A 16,030-nucleotide genomic window follows, 5' to 3' on the forward strand; every position below is an offset into this window, starting at 1 on the left:
GCTGCTGCTGCTGGCGACGGGTCCTGTTTATGACTGTTCGACTGGTTAGAGTCGCGGACCATAAAGTTTATGTTTTGTTTTTTGGGGCCCATGGCCCGCCTGAGGGTGACTAGTGTTCTCGGTCACCCCAGACACATTTGTTTAAATGTCTATCAGTTGTTATTTTTACTTATTTCCATACCCCCCTATTTTACTTACTGCCAGCCTTCCAAATATTGTACACTCGATACTGAACTCCTGGTTCTAATAATAAACTATCCCACTGTTGTATGTCAGATACATACTGCATGATGGCGAATAAGTACCAAAAGGCCCTTACCTTAATGACCTGGAATGTAAAGGGCCTCAACCATCCGATCAAAAAAAAGAAAATCATGACATTTATCAAATCAAAAAAAGCTGACACTGTCTTTCTTCAAGAGACTCGCCTGTCCCCCCGAGAGTCAGATAAGCTTTGCCGTGATTGGGTGGGTCAGGTATGTAGCAATTTTAATTCATAAGCGGCTACAGTTTAAATGCACTCGGATGGTTAGGGATGAGGATGGGCGGACATTGCTACTCTTGGCTGAGATTCAAGGCCACAGGATGATTTTAAGTAATATCTATGCACCAAACATTGACGACCCTACCTTTTTTGCGAACTTGGAATGCAAAATTAGTGACATGGGCGACTACCCAATCCTGATAGCAGGGGACTTCAATTTGGTCATGGATGATATACTGGATCGAAGCACTCCCTCACAGCGACACTCTAGATCAGCTTCGGTTGCTATAAAAATGTGTAGGACCTTGGGTTTGGTAGACATATGGAGAGTATTCAACCCATCCATAAGAGATTACACCTTTTATTCTGCCCCCCACAACGCTCTGTCAAGAATATCTCTTGATGCATTCTCAATCATCCAGGAAGGTAAATCTCCAAAATCTCCACAATGGGCTGACCTCACAGCCCATTGTTCCTCAGTGGGCTGGTTTCAGTCATTATGCAAATGTACTGTTTATAAGGTTTGGGGAAACCTGCAGTCAGCTGAGACTGAAGAAGTCACTTGGATGAATGAGGAAACGTTTCTCCCACAAATGCTACGTCCAGATGAACAGAATCAACTTTTGGAGATCTGTCAAGAATAGATTACTTTCTTGTGTCAAATTCTATCATGCCCTCAGGAATGTCTTGCTTTATTGGTAGTATACACATTTCTGACCACGCCTCGGTGCTCCTGCATCTGGGCTCATTTGATAGCCCTCCCAGGTCTCCCTGATGGAGACTAAACTCAAGCCTTTTGCATGACCCCAACTTTTTCCAGTCTTTGGGAGAGCAGATTAATTCTTATATAGAAATTAACCTCTCTACAGCTCCCAGTGCGGGTGTAGCATGGGAAGCTTTTAAAGCTTACACCAGAGGGTTCATTATCCAGCATGCCTCATACAAGAAAAGAGTCGCTCTGACGAAGCAGGTAGATCTGGAGAGGAAGAGTGCCATAGCCAAAGCCGCTTTTAAGGCAGACATGAGCTCAGCGAGTCTGACCCACCTAACTAGACTTAAATATGAGTTTAACTCGATTTTGACTCAGAAAGTGGAGTTCTCCCTATTTTGGGCTAGGCAGAAATACTTCGAAGATGGAGATAAGGCTGGCAAATTGCTTGCAAGATATATTAAACAAAAAGAAGCTCAGACTATCATAGCAGCAATTAGAGCACAGGATGGCACTATGGTGTCAAAACCTACTGAAGTGAACGAGGCCTTTAGAGACTTCTATATGCAACTGTACTCCTCAGAGGTACAAGCGAACTCACAGGAAATTAACAGTTTTCTTTACCCCCTCAAACTCCCAACTCTCTCTAAGACACAGGTGGACTCCCTGGATGCCCCAATTTCAAAGGAAGAGATCTTAAGGGTAATCAAAAACCTCCCAGTTGACAAGGCCCCTGGATTGGATGGGTTCACGGCAGAATTTTACAAGAACTTTGCAGAGGAGCTCTCCCCTTTACTCCTGCGAATGTATGAGGAGGCCCTGGATAAGGGCAGCCTGCCACCAACACTGTCAGAGGCACTTATTTCCCTTGTCTTAAAGAAAAACAAAGACCCGCTTGACTGTAAGAGTTACAGACCGATAAGCTTAATCAACTGCGACTGCAAAATTCTAGCCAAGGTACTAGCAACCAGATTAGATAAGGTCATGACTTACCTAATACACCCCGACCAAGTCGGCTTTATTTGGACTCGCAGCTCTGCCGATAACATTAGACGCCTAATTGATATTATGTGGGCAATCCAGAATAAATCTTCTATGGGGGACTCCTCTCCAGCTATAGCCCTCTCCCTAGATGCAGAGAAAGCATTCGACAGGGTAGAGTGGCGTTTTCTATTTTGTGTAATGGAAGCATTTGGCTTTGGCCCAAAATTCATAAGGTGGGTCAAACTTCTCTACAACAATCCAAGAGCATCAATACTAACCAACCGTATTATATCACAGCCCTTCGACCTCCACAGAGGTACGAGACAGGGCTGCCCACTGAGTCCTCTGCTTTTTGCTCTAGCTTTAGAGCCTCTGGCAGCGACAATACGTAGAGACCCTGATTTTCCAGGTATCCAGGACCACAATAATAATCACAAATCGATGCTCTATGCTGATGACGCCCTGATCCTAATATCGCAGCCAGAACGCTCTCTACCTGCTCTCTTAAGAATTATTAACCGGTTCTCTAATATATCAGGATATAGAGTAAATTGGTCAAAGTCTGAAGCGCTCCCTCTGACAGCCTTCTGCCCCAAAACCCTGTTCCAGCCAGGGGACTTCAGCTGGCCTCAGACTGGTATTAAATACTTGGGCATTACATTCCCTTTGTTATCTAACAAAGCTCAGGCTAATTTTGAACCTCTATTGGACAAGTTCAGAACCGACATAATTAGATGGTCCCCTTTGTTTCTCACCCTTTGGGGTAAAGTTAACATCATCAAAATGAATTGTGCTCCAAAATTTAATTACTTACAACAAACACTCCCGCTAAAAATCCCATCTAAATATTTTCATCAATTTGATAGAATATGCAATCAAATTATATGGAATAACAGACGTCCTAGAATACAGCTTAAAAAGTTACAGCAACCAGTGGACTCGGGTGGCCTGGGGGTCCCAAGTTTACTGTTTTACCATTATGCTTTCAGTTTGAGACACATGGTTCACTGGGCTCTCCCTCCAGAACGAGCCCCCCCATGGTTTAGCCTTGAGAGTGCTTTGTGCTCACCACTCCCCCCGATGCACATTTTAACCACCAAGCTCTCACCAGATATACAAACCCATCCCATTCTTTCATTCCTGCAGACGACATGGAAGAAGGTGGCCTTGCTATTAAATTTTAACTCCCACCTCCATACTGAGGCATCCATATGGCTCAATCCGAAACGCTGCATTAATAAGTCTCCGTTCTTCTGGAGGCTGTGGGTCCAGAGAGGGATACTTGTTCTTGGAGACCTGTATCAGGGGAGAATTCTCAAGTCCTTCAATGACCTTAAAGTGCAGTTTCAGTTGCCACAGAGTCAGTTTTGGAGGTACCTGCAGCTCCGGCAGTTACTGCTCAAAACCTTTGGTTCTTCCTCCACATCACCTCCAATCATCGAATATGTCAGCTACATCAAAAAACTCTTTGGGGGAGGTCGTGAAGCCTCTAATTATTACTCAATGCTTGTTAAGGGCACGAGTAAAGGGCTACCCGCCCTCCGATTAGCTTGGGAAGCTGACCTTGGTGTGGTTTTTACAGATCAGGAATGGACTACAATTTTGCAGAATAGTAAAAAGGTGTCCAGGGAACTTAGAACGAGACTAATCCAATTCAAATTATTACACCGAATTTACTGGTCGCCACACAGACTGTACAGGGCGAACCTCATACAGTCCCCTGAGTGTTGGAGATGTCAGACTGGGGTGGGCACATTGACCCATATGGTTTGGAGCTGTCCTAGAACCCAAATCTTTTAGACTGAGATACATGATTTTATCACATCAACTATACAATGGGATATTCCTTTCTCACCAAGACTATTCGTTTTGGGGGACCCATCACTCCTTAAACATGTTCCACTTAAGGCTGCCGAGTGGGTACAGACTGCACTGATGCTGGGCCGTAAACTCATTATCTCCCACTGGAAGGCCCCTTCCACCCCACCTGTCTCTGTATGGCATATTCAACTAGGAAGACTCGCTGCAGTAGAACAACTCTCATACAGGCTTCTGAATAAAGCGGAGAGCTTCCACCAGAAGTGGGATCCATATCTGTTCAGAATAAAAGGATCAGACTAGAACTTAGAGTGAGATAGATATTGGAATTCTGACGAAGTATTCAGAGTGTGGCACGCAGCAAGACCCACGTAGTCAAGGCTGGCTATGGTTTTGGGTTTTTTGGTTTTTTGGGTTTTTTTGGGTTGTTTTGTTTTGTTTTCCGCCCTCAGTTTGGTTTATTATTCTCTACTGTTCTGCTGATGTTTTGTTTCTCTTTAACGTGATGTGATCTGTATTTACAGCGGACTGTAGTGTTCTAAAATACAATAAAAATATTAATCACAAAAAAAAAGTAGAATGGGAGGCAGAGCCTTCAGTTTTCAGGCCCCTCTTCTGTGGAACCAGCTTCCAGTTTGGATTCGGGAGACAGACACTATCTCTACTTTCAAGATTAGGCTTCAAACTTTCCTTTTTGCTAAAGCATATAGTTAGGGCTGGACCAGGTGACCCTGAATCCAAAGCCAAAGTGAATTCACAACACAGGCCAAACAACAGCTTCTTGGCGTATGGGCAGTAGTCACAATTCATCCCAAACACCTACTTCACACACATATTATGCATAAACCATATGGCAGTGCATCAGTTCACATTTTTCAAATAAATAGCCCCCTGTCAGCAAACACACACACACTCTAAATAACCTGACTAATCTCCCCCTGTCTCTGTTTATTACTGAACTATTGTCAGTACACAGGAGAAAGAAAGGGTAGGGATTAGAGACAGCATGTCAATATGAGCCATGAGACTGGAATCAGCTTTGAATTGCAGATGTAGAGTCATGAAACGAAAGAAATCAAGATAACAAAGAAGAGAGATAAAATGTCAGTGAGACTGAAAGCTCTGAAATATGTCAGCATTCCTCCCCCTAGCTCTAGCTCTCTGCAATGTGTTCTAAATGACAAGACAAACGGATGTAGTGAAGGTGAAAACGCTGTACTTTAAGAAATAGGACGTGTCCACAGAAGTAGTGCCAAATATAATGGAGCAACTTTTAGCTATAAGAGAGAAAATAACATGTCACAGTTAACTTAATCAGCTCGAATTAATTTGTCGCTAAGAGTCCACAATGGCCGATCACAGCAATCATCATTATATCAGAGCCAGCACCTCAGCTCAGCCACGAGACCCTGGTCGTCAACAAATAACAAAGCGGTGATGAGCAGTCAGGCCTCCATTTCTACCTGTTCACAATCTCTTTAATGATCACTTTGAGTCTCTTTGTCTGCTTCTCATCCTTCTGTTGGCAGCTTTTTGTTTATACCTGAAAACTGTCACATTATTACCAGTTAAACTGGTAGTAATGTGTTTCAGGTCATTCATGTAATGAATAATGTAATGCATTACTCTCTCCATGAGTATTTAAATAACGTACTGCATTACTGTTAAGAAAAGTAATGAGTAATGTCCAATATATTACTTTACATTACATTAACAACCGCAACACTGGTTGTCTGACAACAACAGAAAATCTGTACTTATTGTGAATTTGGCTAATTAGTTATTAATTAATTAGTTACTATACTACTACTGTAATTAGTAGTATAGTATCGCACAAATCAAGTCTCTGATAGTGATTTTGAATGTATTCAGTGATTCTATTAAGCAGATTAGATTATAATAAAAACAAACCACCTGATCGTCGTTGAGCTGTAAACTTGAAAGAATAAAAACAACTGCACAGACTTTGAAGTATACTTAATGTAAAACATTTGTACTTTTCCTTCAGTAAAAGTTTATTTTTATACAATCTACTTATACTGTAGTGTTACTACTTTTATATAAGTACAGGCCTAAGCAGCAGCTGCAAGGATGGTGTGTAATATTGTTCCTTTATAAACTCAGAATGGAAATCCTATCCTGTAGGAACGTTTATTTGCTGTAAACGGTGCCATGTTTGTAAGAAACATGCGTCTGTGGGTTGCAGAAATTTTTATGCTGATGCTGAGGCTGTGTGTGGTTCTTCCACATGTGAGTGATGCCCCTGTTTGTTCCATTAATAGACAAACAGTGTCTCGCTTCCTCAGACTGACAGTAGCTAACAGAAGGAAACAGGAGCGCTTACTACAAGATTCAGCATGTCTTCAACAACGCCCCTCAGTATCACCATCTATCACAATCAAAGATGAGCTGTACTCACGCATCCATTCATGTTGGATTCCTTTCATAAAGTTAAATAGAGCTTGATGCTGCTCACTACTCAGACAGGGAAAATGTGTGGATGTGGTCCAGAGTCACTACAGATGAGTGATGGCCAGAGTTTCTGAGGTGACTTGGAAGTAAACAGGTAACATATTGAACTGACTGTAAATTCACAACATGAAGCGATCAACGCGACCGTCCTTCTGATTTGGCACCAAAACAAATCAAAGTGAATTGAATTTAACTGAATATATTGAAATGCTGCAGCCATTATGGGTCAAATGTGTCTGATCTCTGCTGGCTGACTGAACCATGTCAGTCCTACAGCAGCCACTGTAGCTAGGATTAAACAACTGAACTGGGAAGAAAAAAGAGCCTAGCTGACTGTGAGCTGCAATCTACTGACATTTAGCAGTGAAAATTTTACACACTCTAATTTTAAAGTAGACATGAAACACTACATGTGTTTACTACTCTAAAACAGTCATTCCTAACCTTGGGCCAACGGGTCACGAGCCACACCTGTGGGCTGCAAAAACTTGTAGTTTTACACCTGTAGGCCACGAGGGCCGCGGGATATCAGAGGTTATTAACTGAAGACAGCAGGGACTGTTATCCATGAAAACCTCAGTCACAGTGCAGCTTCCCACTGCTTGGTGCAAGTTGTTTAACCAGCCTCAATAAGCCAGCGGAAGCAGACACAAAAGATATGGAGAAGTTCTTAAAACGCCAAAATGAAGATAAAAGTGACAACCCCCCCCAGAGCGACGTGCTTCTTCCAGGGAGAAGCAGCAGCATGTTTCCTGTTGCAGACAAAGTTGAAGCTTTCAAGGGGAAACCTGCTTTGTGGACTAAGAGGCCCCAGGAAAAGAAGATGTGTGTCCTCATCAGGACAGGGATTTGTGTTGGTGTGTGTGACTGTAGCCCAAAGTATAACAAATGAATTTCTCCTGTGAGTAACTAAGCAATGTACTGCATGCCTTTTAATATGTGTTATATATATTACTTCTTTTTTTCACTGATCACAACAAACAGGGGAAACACCTCCAACGCGCACAAACATTGACCACAGCATACAGTTAATCTGCATGCATGTGATGTCTGTGATGTGCTGCTGGTGACTCTCACAGCAGAGCCAAAGATAACCCAAAGCATCAATAAGTGATATCGATGATAGAACGGGGATCGCTAAATTCTTATCAATTACCATCCCTCGTGCTAAAACACAGTGTGCACATATTCACAGGACATTATACTGACTTTGATTTATTTCCTGAGGAAATGGTAAATGGACTGATTCTTATATAGCGCTTTTCTACTCTCCTGGAGTACTCAAAGCGCTCTATACAACATTCCACATTCACACCCATTCTCATAAGCACTACCTCTATACTGAGTGCTTTCTAACTACACTCACATACATTCATACTCCGAGGGATGCATCGGAGAGCGACTTGGGGTTAGTATCTTGCCCAAGGACACTCGGCATGCAGACTGGAGGAGCCTGGGATCGAACCTCCAACCCTCCGATCAGCAGGTGACCTGCTCTACCTCCTGAGCTACAGCCACCCCTGTGGAAATGAATGAAACCATAGTAACCTTTACACTGCCTACTGTTGACTAACCCTGTCACAGCCCTAACATCGGTTTGTTCAACATCAAAAGCTTGTACAGCAGCTGATGAGAACGATGAGACCAACGTGAGCTTATATTTGTATATCATCTAAGGCAGAGGTTCCCAAAGTGTGGGGCGTGCCCCCTCTAGGGGGCGTGGTATGAATTAAGAAAAAAAAAGAAGGTTTGGACACTGCTAGCATGATGGAAAGGTTTTTGACGGGGCTCCCACACAAACGCAAAGCAGGAAATGAAGCATCGCCAAATATGTTTCCAAACCAAAGACTAGAACTCACTCACTGGGCCCACGTCCTCATTTTAGGTTTGACAGCGTTTTAGTAGGTAAAGGTGAATGCTTGGACATGAATTGAGCTGCGGTTTGGGGAAGGCCTCGAAGGGGACTGGCTCCCGGCCTGGCAGATCCCTGTGTACTAAATAGGAGTGAAGGAGTTAAAGAATGGAGAACAAGGAGGGAGGGAGGGTGGGGGACATAAACGAGAATGATCAGCTTGCAGAACTGGGAGAACCTATATAGATGAGAGCTGGAAGGAGCGTGTTTGGAGGCAGCAGCGCTGGGCTGTCCAAATCACGAACAAACAGTATCCCACGGATGATCTGATATCGTCGTGTTGGTGTTGATCCCAGATCATCATGAAAATGTTGTTCCAGGATCAACATTGCAAGTGACCACTCACATTTTTGTGACGTTATTCTTTGGCGTGCCAAGCCATTCATGCATTTATGAAATTCCAATGTTGCAAGGACAATATCAATTCTGCTTACCGTTTATTAAAGGGTCAGGGTCTGTTGATCGGTGGACAGAGGCAGTTTCTTGCAGCTTAAGTACAGTTTTTTGTTTTACGGCGGTTTTTCCCGAAGTCGCAAAAGTATGACGTCACAACATTCTGATTGGTCACTTCCAATGTTGATCCTGGAACAACACCAACACGACGATATCAGATCGTGCATATCCCACAGCTGTTTATGTTTTTGAACCCATTTTGCACAGAGAGGCATTTTTTGAAAAATGTATTGATACCAATGTTGAATATTATTACACAGGAAAAAAACAACTACGCGTAAAATAATTACACTGTGATGCCTCTGCCTTTCTAAACAGAGGAACAGTAACTGTGTGTAAAACCTGCAGATAGTCAGATTAACAGTAACAGTATTTTGTCTCTATCTGCCATTGTAGAAATTCATCTCATGTAAACAATAACGTGGCGCACAGCGTGACGTGAAAAGAGGCACATACCTTTGACGTTGCGTGACGAACTCTGTAATCCTCGTCCACACGTAAACGCAAAAAGGAGTTTTAAATAATCTCCGTTTTCGGTGAATCATAGCGCCCGTTTTACGTGTGGACGAAAGGCCCAAACGCATAGAAACAGCTGAGTTTTCAAAAATACCCGTGTAGGTGTGGACGCAGCGTAAAAGAGTTAGTAGTATATTTTATAGCTACCTGTAAAATTATTGCCGTTTACCTTTATTTGTTTAATTGTTTACTAAATGTTTGAGGTGTGAAATAAACTGCAATGTAGTTTGAAAACAAAACATGGGTGTGTGTGTTTGGAGGATGTGTTTGTGGGGGGGTGAGAGAGTATGACTTCTCCTTCCTTTGTAGTGGAGTCCATCTGTGTGTGACAAAGTGTTAGTGTATTTGAAGGTGACAGATGTAACTAGATATTCATACACCACATATACAGTATGTACTCCTTATATAATGTGCATTAAATGTGGAGCATACGTTTCTACATCATCCTAAAAATACAAATATGTGTTGCCATAGCAGCCCATCTGCATCCTCCACCTGTCACATCAACCCTCTGTGTGTCTTCCTCCGTACACATTCTTTTAAATGGTTTCCATCCTGTTTACTCCCAAAGGAAACAAGTTAACATCTTCAGCTCAGCAGCTGAGCATCTGGTCATTGTAACGTGCTATCATGACACGGCTACCTGTCTTTCACTTTTGCTGCTCTTCATTCTGTCACAGACCACAGACTCCATCCTGCCTGTGCACTCTGCTGTGTACAGTGCTGATCTCAGTTAGCTACACTCTAAATTATACACCAATCGTACATAAAACGGGACATTTGAAGAGTGATATTTGGAATGTTGATGAATGCAGCTACAGTAACCTCTGACATGCATCAAGACTAACCTGTCACACTGGGACTCGTATGGTCCACCAGTGAGTACCAGTAACAAAGAGACAATCAGTGACTCACGTTCACGTATGTGGACAGCTTCCTTGTCCACCCACTGTGTTAGAAGCACTTTGCAGACCTGGTGAGAAACGGAGAGAACACAGATTAATACACTTTGTATAGTTTATCAGTTCACACACACAGCTTTCCCTCTTCTGTCCAACTAATGCAGAACGCATGGAGAAGCCTGCACACTGGGTCAGGTAGAAGCTCCCAGTACACCAAACCACTCATGTTTCAGTGGATTTTCCCCAAATAGAAACACAGTTGTTGGGGAGGAAAACTGATTTATTCAGCCGGTCAGATATTGTACCGACCCTATCAGCGTGTGCACACTCACACACTGTTGTATGCCTGAGGACTTTGTGGGGTTTTTCCCCTCGTGTGTGTGTTTGTGCTTTCAGAGAGCTCATCTGTACACCAGCTGCTGCCTTTGGGACTCCAGGATGTTCTTTTCCTTCTTTCTTTGTCTCTTTGTATGAAACTCATGTACAGTACACAACAACACGCACACGTGTCTGACTGGTGGCTCTGTGGTCAGCTGAGCTAACAGCTTACACTTCTGTTTCACACATGCACTGACAGACTACACTACTGAATTTAAAAGAATCATTATTATTTATGCATTTCCTGAAACAGGAAATTAGTTTTCTTTCTTAGTAGCTGCTGGTAACAGGATGGTACACAGAGATCTCTAAAACTGCAGAGAAGACAGCGAGTGTAGTGGTCCAGGTCCACAGAGAGACGGGGAGCTGGGTAAAGTCATTTTCCACTGTGGAGGACAAACAGTTTCAAACTTGTCCAGGTCTTAAAGCTCATGTGTGCTCTCCCTCGGAGCAGCAAATCCATCACAACAACACAAACTGCCTCCTTTAAAAAGACTCAATGTACAGTTCAGTATTGAATGTGACATAACATGAAGTGTGTTTGAATGTCAGAGATGCAGAAATGTGTGCATGTAGCACAGAGCCATGGCTCAGTGTCTGAACGAGCCTCACAGGCCTGAGTGTGCTGGAAGCCGTTTATGATTCTCAAACAAGCTCAAACTTTGGACTTTGAACTGTAAGTTTTACACCTTTTTTACTGATGAAAAACTCTATTATGGCCGTTCATACTCCACACAGTCATTAAACAATAAACAGTTAAATGACATCAAAGTTTCAGTTTTTTACGACCACAGTTACAGAAAGAAAACATAAGCAGGCTAAAGTGAACAGTGGCAGTGAGCTACCAGAACTTTCTATATTTCACACATTTATTTCTTACAATTTAATCCCAGTGAAGATCAGAGTGGCTGTTTGTGGCCCACGATCTACACGGAGCAGAAAAGGATCCAGAGCAGACTTTGTAAGGTGAGATAGCTCGTGTACATATGTGAGCTGTGGGGCAGAGGAATGGGGAAGGTTACGATTGTCTGTAATACAGTGAAAATTGGCATGTAATATGTCACCAAGCATAGTTCATGTCAGCTGGGATGGTTTGTACATTATGATGCAGAGCAGACTGAAACATACTGAAATATCAACAGGTGAGTAAAGAGTTGATCCAGTACAGGCTCTGGGTGTATAATAACCCCACCAACTACAGTACGCCACATATTTAACATCTGGGGAGGAACGTGAGCTAAGAACAAAGGGCCTGATGTCCTGCTCGACGAGAACGTGTTTAAGAGTTCTGACGTACACGTTCTCGTCTTTTTATTCAGCAGCAACATAATCAGCCTAAAGATTAGCCAACAGCAAGGCAAACTCTACAACAACAACAAGTAACAGGCTTCATATTATTGTCCTCGGTGGATTCGAGGAGATGGACACTCTGCACGCCTTACAATTAGACAATTCATCATTAAGCTTGAAACTTCCTGAGAACTGAGAACAACGAGTTTCACCTTCAGTGTTATTTGCTGTTTAATCACATTTTATACTCCAATCAGATTGATTAGCCAGCCATCACCAACAGCCAGCTTCCCTGTGAAGGTTGACCCTGGGTTCACTGTGGACACTGTGGGTGTGTTCCACAAAGCGCTCCTGTCTCTGTTTTCATGCAACAGAACAGCTCAACAACAAGCAGCTTACGGTTCACAGTTCAGCATTTCACAGGCTGTTGCTACAAACTCAACATACAGGAGCAGGTTGTGCATTTCTCCTGTTTTGGCTTCCCTTCATTGGCTTCCTGTTAAATCCAGAATTCAAAATCCTGCTCCTCACATACAAGGTCTTAAATAATCAGGCCCCATCTTATCTTAATGACCTTGTAGTACCATATCACCCTATTAGAGCACTTCGCTCTCACACTGCAGGCTTACTTGTTGTTCCTAGAGTATTTAAAAGTAGAATGGGAGGCAGAGCCTTCAGTTTTCAGGCCCCTCTTCTGTGGAACCAGCTTCCAGTTTGGATTCAGGAGACAGACACTATCTCTACTTTCAAGATTAGGCTTCAAACTTTCCTTTTTGCTAAAGCATATAGTTAGGGCTGGACCAGGTGACCCTGAATCCTCCCTTAGTTATGCTGCAATAGACGTGAGCTGCCGGGATTCCCATGATGCATTGAGTTTTTCCTTTCCAGTCACCTTTCTCACTCACTATGTGTTAACAGACCTCTCTGCATCGAATCATATCTGTTATTAATCTCTGTCTCTCTTCCACAGCATGTCTTTATCCTGTCTTCCTTCTCTCACCCCAACCAATCACAGCAGATGGCCCGCCCTCCCTGAGCCTGGTTCTGCCGGAGGTTTCTTCCTGTTAAAGGGAGTTTTTCCTTCCCACTGTCGCCAAAGTGCTTGCTCATAGGGGGTCATATGATTGTTGGGTTTTTCTCTGTATCTACTGTACAATATAAAGCGCCCTGAGGTGACTGCTGTTGTGATTTGGCGCTATATAAATAACATTGAATTGAATTGAATTGAATCCCTGTGCGCGCGCACACACACACACACACACACACAAAGTTAAAGCTTTAATGAGTGACTGTAGCCCCTCTGTGGTGCTGCTATCATTCCCTTCCTGCTGTTGTGGTGGTGGCTGTAGCTCAGGACATAGAGCAGGTCATCTACTGATCGGAAGGTTAGTAGTTCGATCCCTGGCTCCGCCAGTCTGCATGTCAAGTATCCTTGGGCAAGATACTAACCCCAAGTTGCTCACCGATGCATCCCTCGGAGTGTGAATGTGTGTGAATAGTAGTTAGGAAGCACTAAGAACCTTAGAAGGCAGTGCTTGTGTGAATGTGGCGTGTTGTACAGAGCACTTTGAATACTCCAGGAGACTCCAGGAGAGTAGAAACGTGCTGTATAAGAATCAGTGTGCTTTTTGTGTTTGTCTGAAATCAAACCAGTGAATTTGCTGGTCTTCCAGCTGCAGCCCCACTCTGCCTTCTCCCCTCTCCCACTCGTCTTTGTTTCCATTTTCCCTTTCGGTTAAAACTAGGTCATTTTCCAACCCACAGCTCCTACTGAGCATGACATCCAGATACACACGCGTATCCCCTGGCAACCACACGTACACCCTCGACACCTCGTCCAGACTGCGTCCTCGTTTCCTGCACCTTACTGGAGGTTGTGTTCACTGAGCATGGCTGGCTCTGCAGACACAGCTTTGTTTAGCAGAAGAGTTCGCTCTTCAGCGACGCACACTTCATACTGTAAGATGTGAAATGTTATATACAAGCTTCTACATCCATAGTTTTAATAAAATACAGCCTTTTGAATGCGATGATTCTTCTTGTATATCTGTTAATGTAGAGTTACAGCTGAGTGTAATGTGGATGGACAAATTATGTTTTCACCCACTATCACAATACGAAAAGTCCCCTCGAGACTGTTTATAGTTCTACGAGCGTGCCTTTGGGCAGCTCAAGAGGTGGGGCAGGGCGTCTGCCAATCGGAAGGTGGGTGGTTTGATTCCCAGCTACCCCAGTCTGCATGTTAAAGCATTCCTGGGAATATACTGACCTGCAGGTTGAACCTGACCCATCAGAATGTGTGTGAGTGGGTGAATGATGCTTACACCGTCCATATTAGTGATATCCACTCTTACTGACCTCACACACAGTCAAAACGAAAACAGATTTCAGAAAAGGTGGAATAGCAGAGTCCTCTCTGCTCTGTGCTGAAGTCATGACACACTTAGCAACAATTTGAATGAAGCATTTTGCCCATTAACGGGCAATGAACCTCTCGCATGAGCAAGTTTGGCCCGCTCGTCTTTAGAGAATTGTTTTAATTCAGCCGCACTGAAGAGAGTTTAAGCACGAACAGCCTGTTTAAAGTCATGCCAAAGCATGTCAATCTACTGATCGAGGTCACTCCAAAACCTCCATGTTGGTTTTTCTGACCATTCAGAGGCGGACCTGCTGGTGTGTTTGGGATCATTGTGCTGCTGCAAATGTGCTTCAGCTTCAGTGCACGAACTGATGGACACTCACTCGCCTTCAGGATCTACTTGTAAATCATCACACTGTCACACAAAGATGACGGGTTACTCAGCAGGCGTCGACCTGTAGAAGTGTGGGGAGAGTGAGACAGTATAAAAATGATCCAGGAGACAAAGCTGTGCCATTTCTGGACTTGGTTCAATTGTTATTTATGGTTTTTGGGGAGGTCATGAAATCCATTCATTGGTTTTCAGTAGCAGTTAGGAAACAACACAAACATGTTTTTACACCAGACAGCTTTGAAAACGTTGTGGGGAAAGCTGATGACGCAACGCAGAGTTTAAATTCTTCTCAGTAAAGAATAATCAATAAAAAGCTGAAAATCATCGTCTGAACTCATTCATGCTACTTTGCATGTTACTGCACAAACCATGAGCCCAGCATGTCTCAGTTATCCTCTCAGCTGAGGGCTTACAGGCTGCAACTTTGAAATGAGATCAGATTGTAGATTAGAAATGATGTCACTGTCATATAATGACATCACTGGACGGGGAGGGTATAGAGTTCAGAGGTCACAGGGTAAACAGCACGGTGGGGGAGGGAGGAAACATGCATGTGCAGACACACAACAGAAACACACACCTTTTTAGAGCAGTGCTGCGAGTGCTAGACTGTGTATGAGTCAGTAGGGACCTGCAGTGATAGACTGAGTAGTGTGTGCACACATGTACACAAACACATACACAGTTGTGCCTGAATAAGGCCTTTGCCTGCTGGTACAGAGAGCTATACCAGCATCAGCTGCCTCTTTAACACCCAGGCTAATCTCAGCAGTGCTGCTGCTGCTGTGATGTCATTATTATGTGATGAGACCAGTGCCTTTTGTTCTGTCTCGTGTCCCCTCACTGCCAACTGGTTGTTTCAAATGGCTGCTGGCTCTGAGTTTTTCTATCCACCCGCACTCGCTCATGTGGTACTGTGGGCTCTTTACCTTACACTATAAAGCACCTGGATGATTGGGTGATATGTAAATAAAACTAGATTGATTATAGGCCAGGTCACATGGGGTCAGTGCATCCTCACTCCCAGCCAATAACATGTTAACACAGGGGGCGTCCTTCAGTCCCACCACGGACCCTTTTAACGGTGTAAGGAGACACCAGCAGCAGTGCTATGTTTAATGACAGCGCCATAACAGCGGACAGTTGGGATCAGAATATCAGTATTAAAATATTAATGATAATCAGTGTGACTGTGATTGTGCTGCACAGAAAGAGACTGCAAGTTTTTATTCAAATGGAGTCTAATTACCATGTGAACCATGTCGACCATCATAAGGAGACATACAGTGGCTGCAAAAGTATTCGGCCCCCTTGAACTTTTCCACATTTTGTCACATTACAGCCACAAACATGAATCAA

At 43.5% G+C, this 16,030-nt stretch overlaps 1 protein-coding gene across 8 annotated transcripts in view; it reads right to left on the minus strand.

Moving 5' to 3' along the window:
• The window catches only part of nfasca (neurofascin homolog (chicken) a), a 170,439-nt gene that overhangs the window by 72,562 nt on the left and 81,847 nt on the right, over nt 1–16,030 (minus strand). For 7 of the 8 annotated variants that reach the window (XR_005613116.1, XM_039612442.1, XM_039612444.1 and 4 more), the window contains exon 3: nt 10,264–10,321. The gene's annotated coding sequence lies outside the window, so the exon portion shown is untranslated. Of the gene's footprint in view, nt 1–8,813; nt 8,841–10,263; nt 10,322–16,030 lie in introns of those variants that run through there. The other variant, XM_039612440.1, reaches the window with a different exon arrangement.

The sequence above is a fragment of the Oreochromis aureus genome, linkage group 5, assembly GCF_013358895.1.
Source record: "Oreochromis aureus strain Israel breed Guangdong linkage group 5, ZZ_aureus, whole genome shotgun sequence".
NCBI classification, from domain to species: domain Eukaryota; kingdom Metazoa; phylum Chordata; class Actinopteri; order Cichliformes; family Cichlidae; genus Oreochromis; species Oreochromis aureus.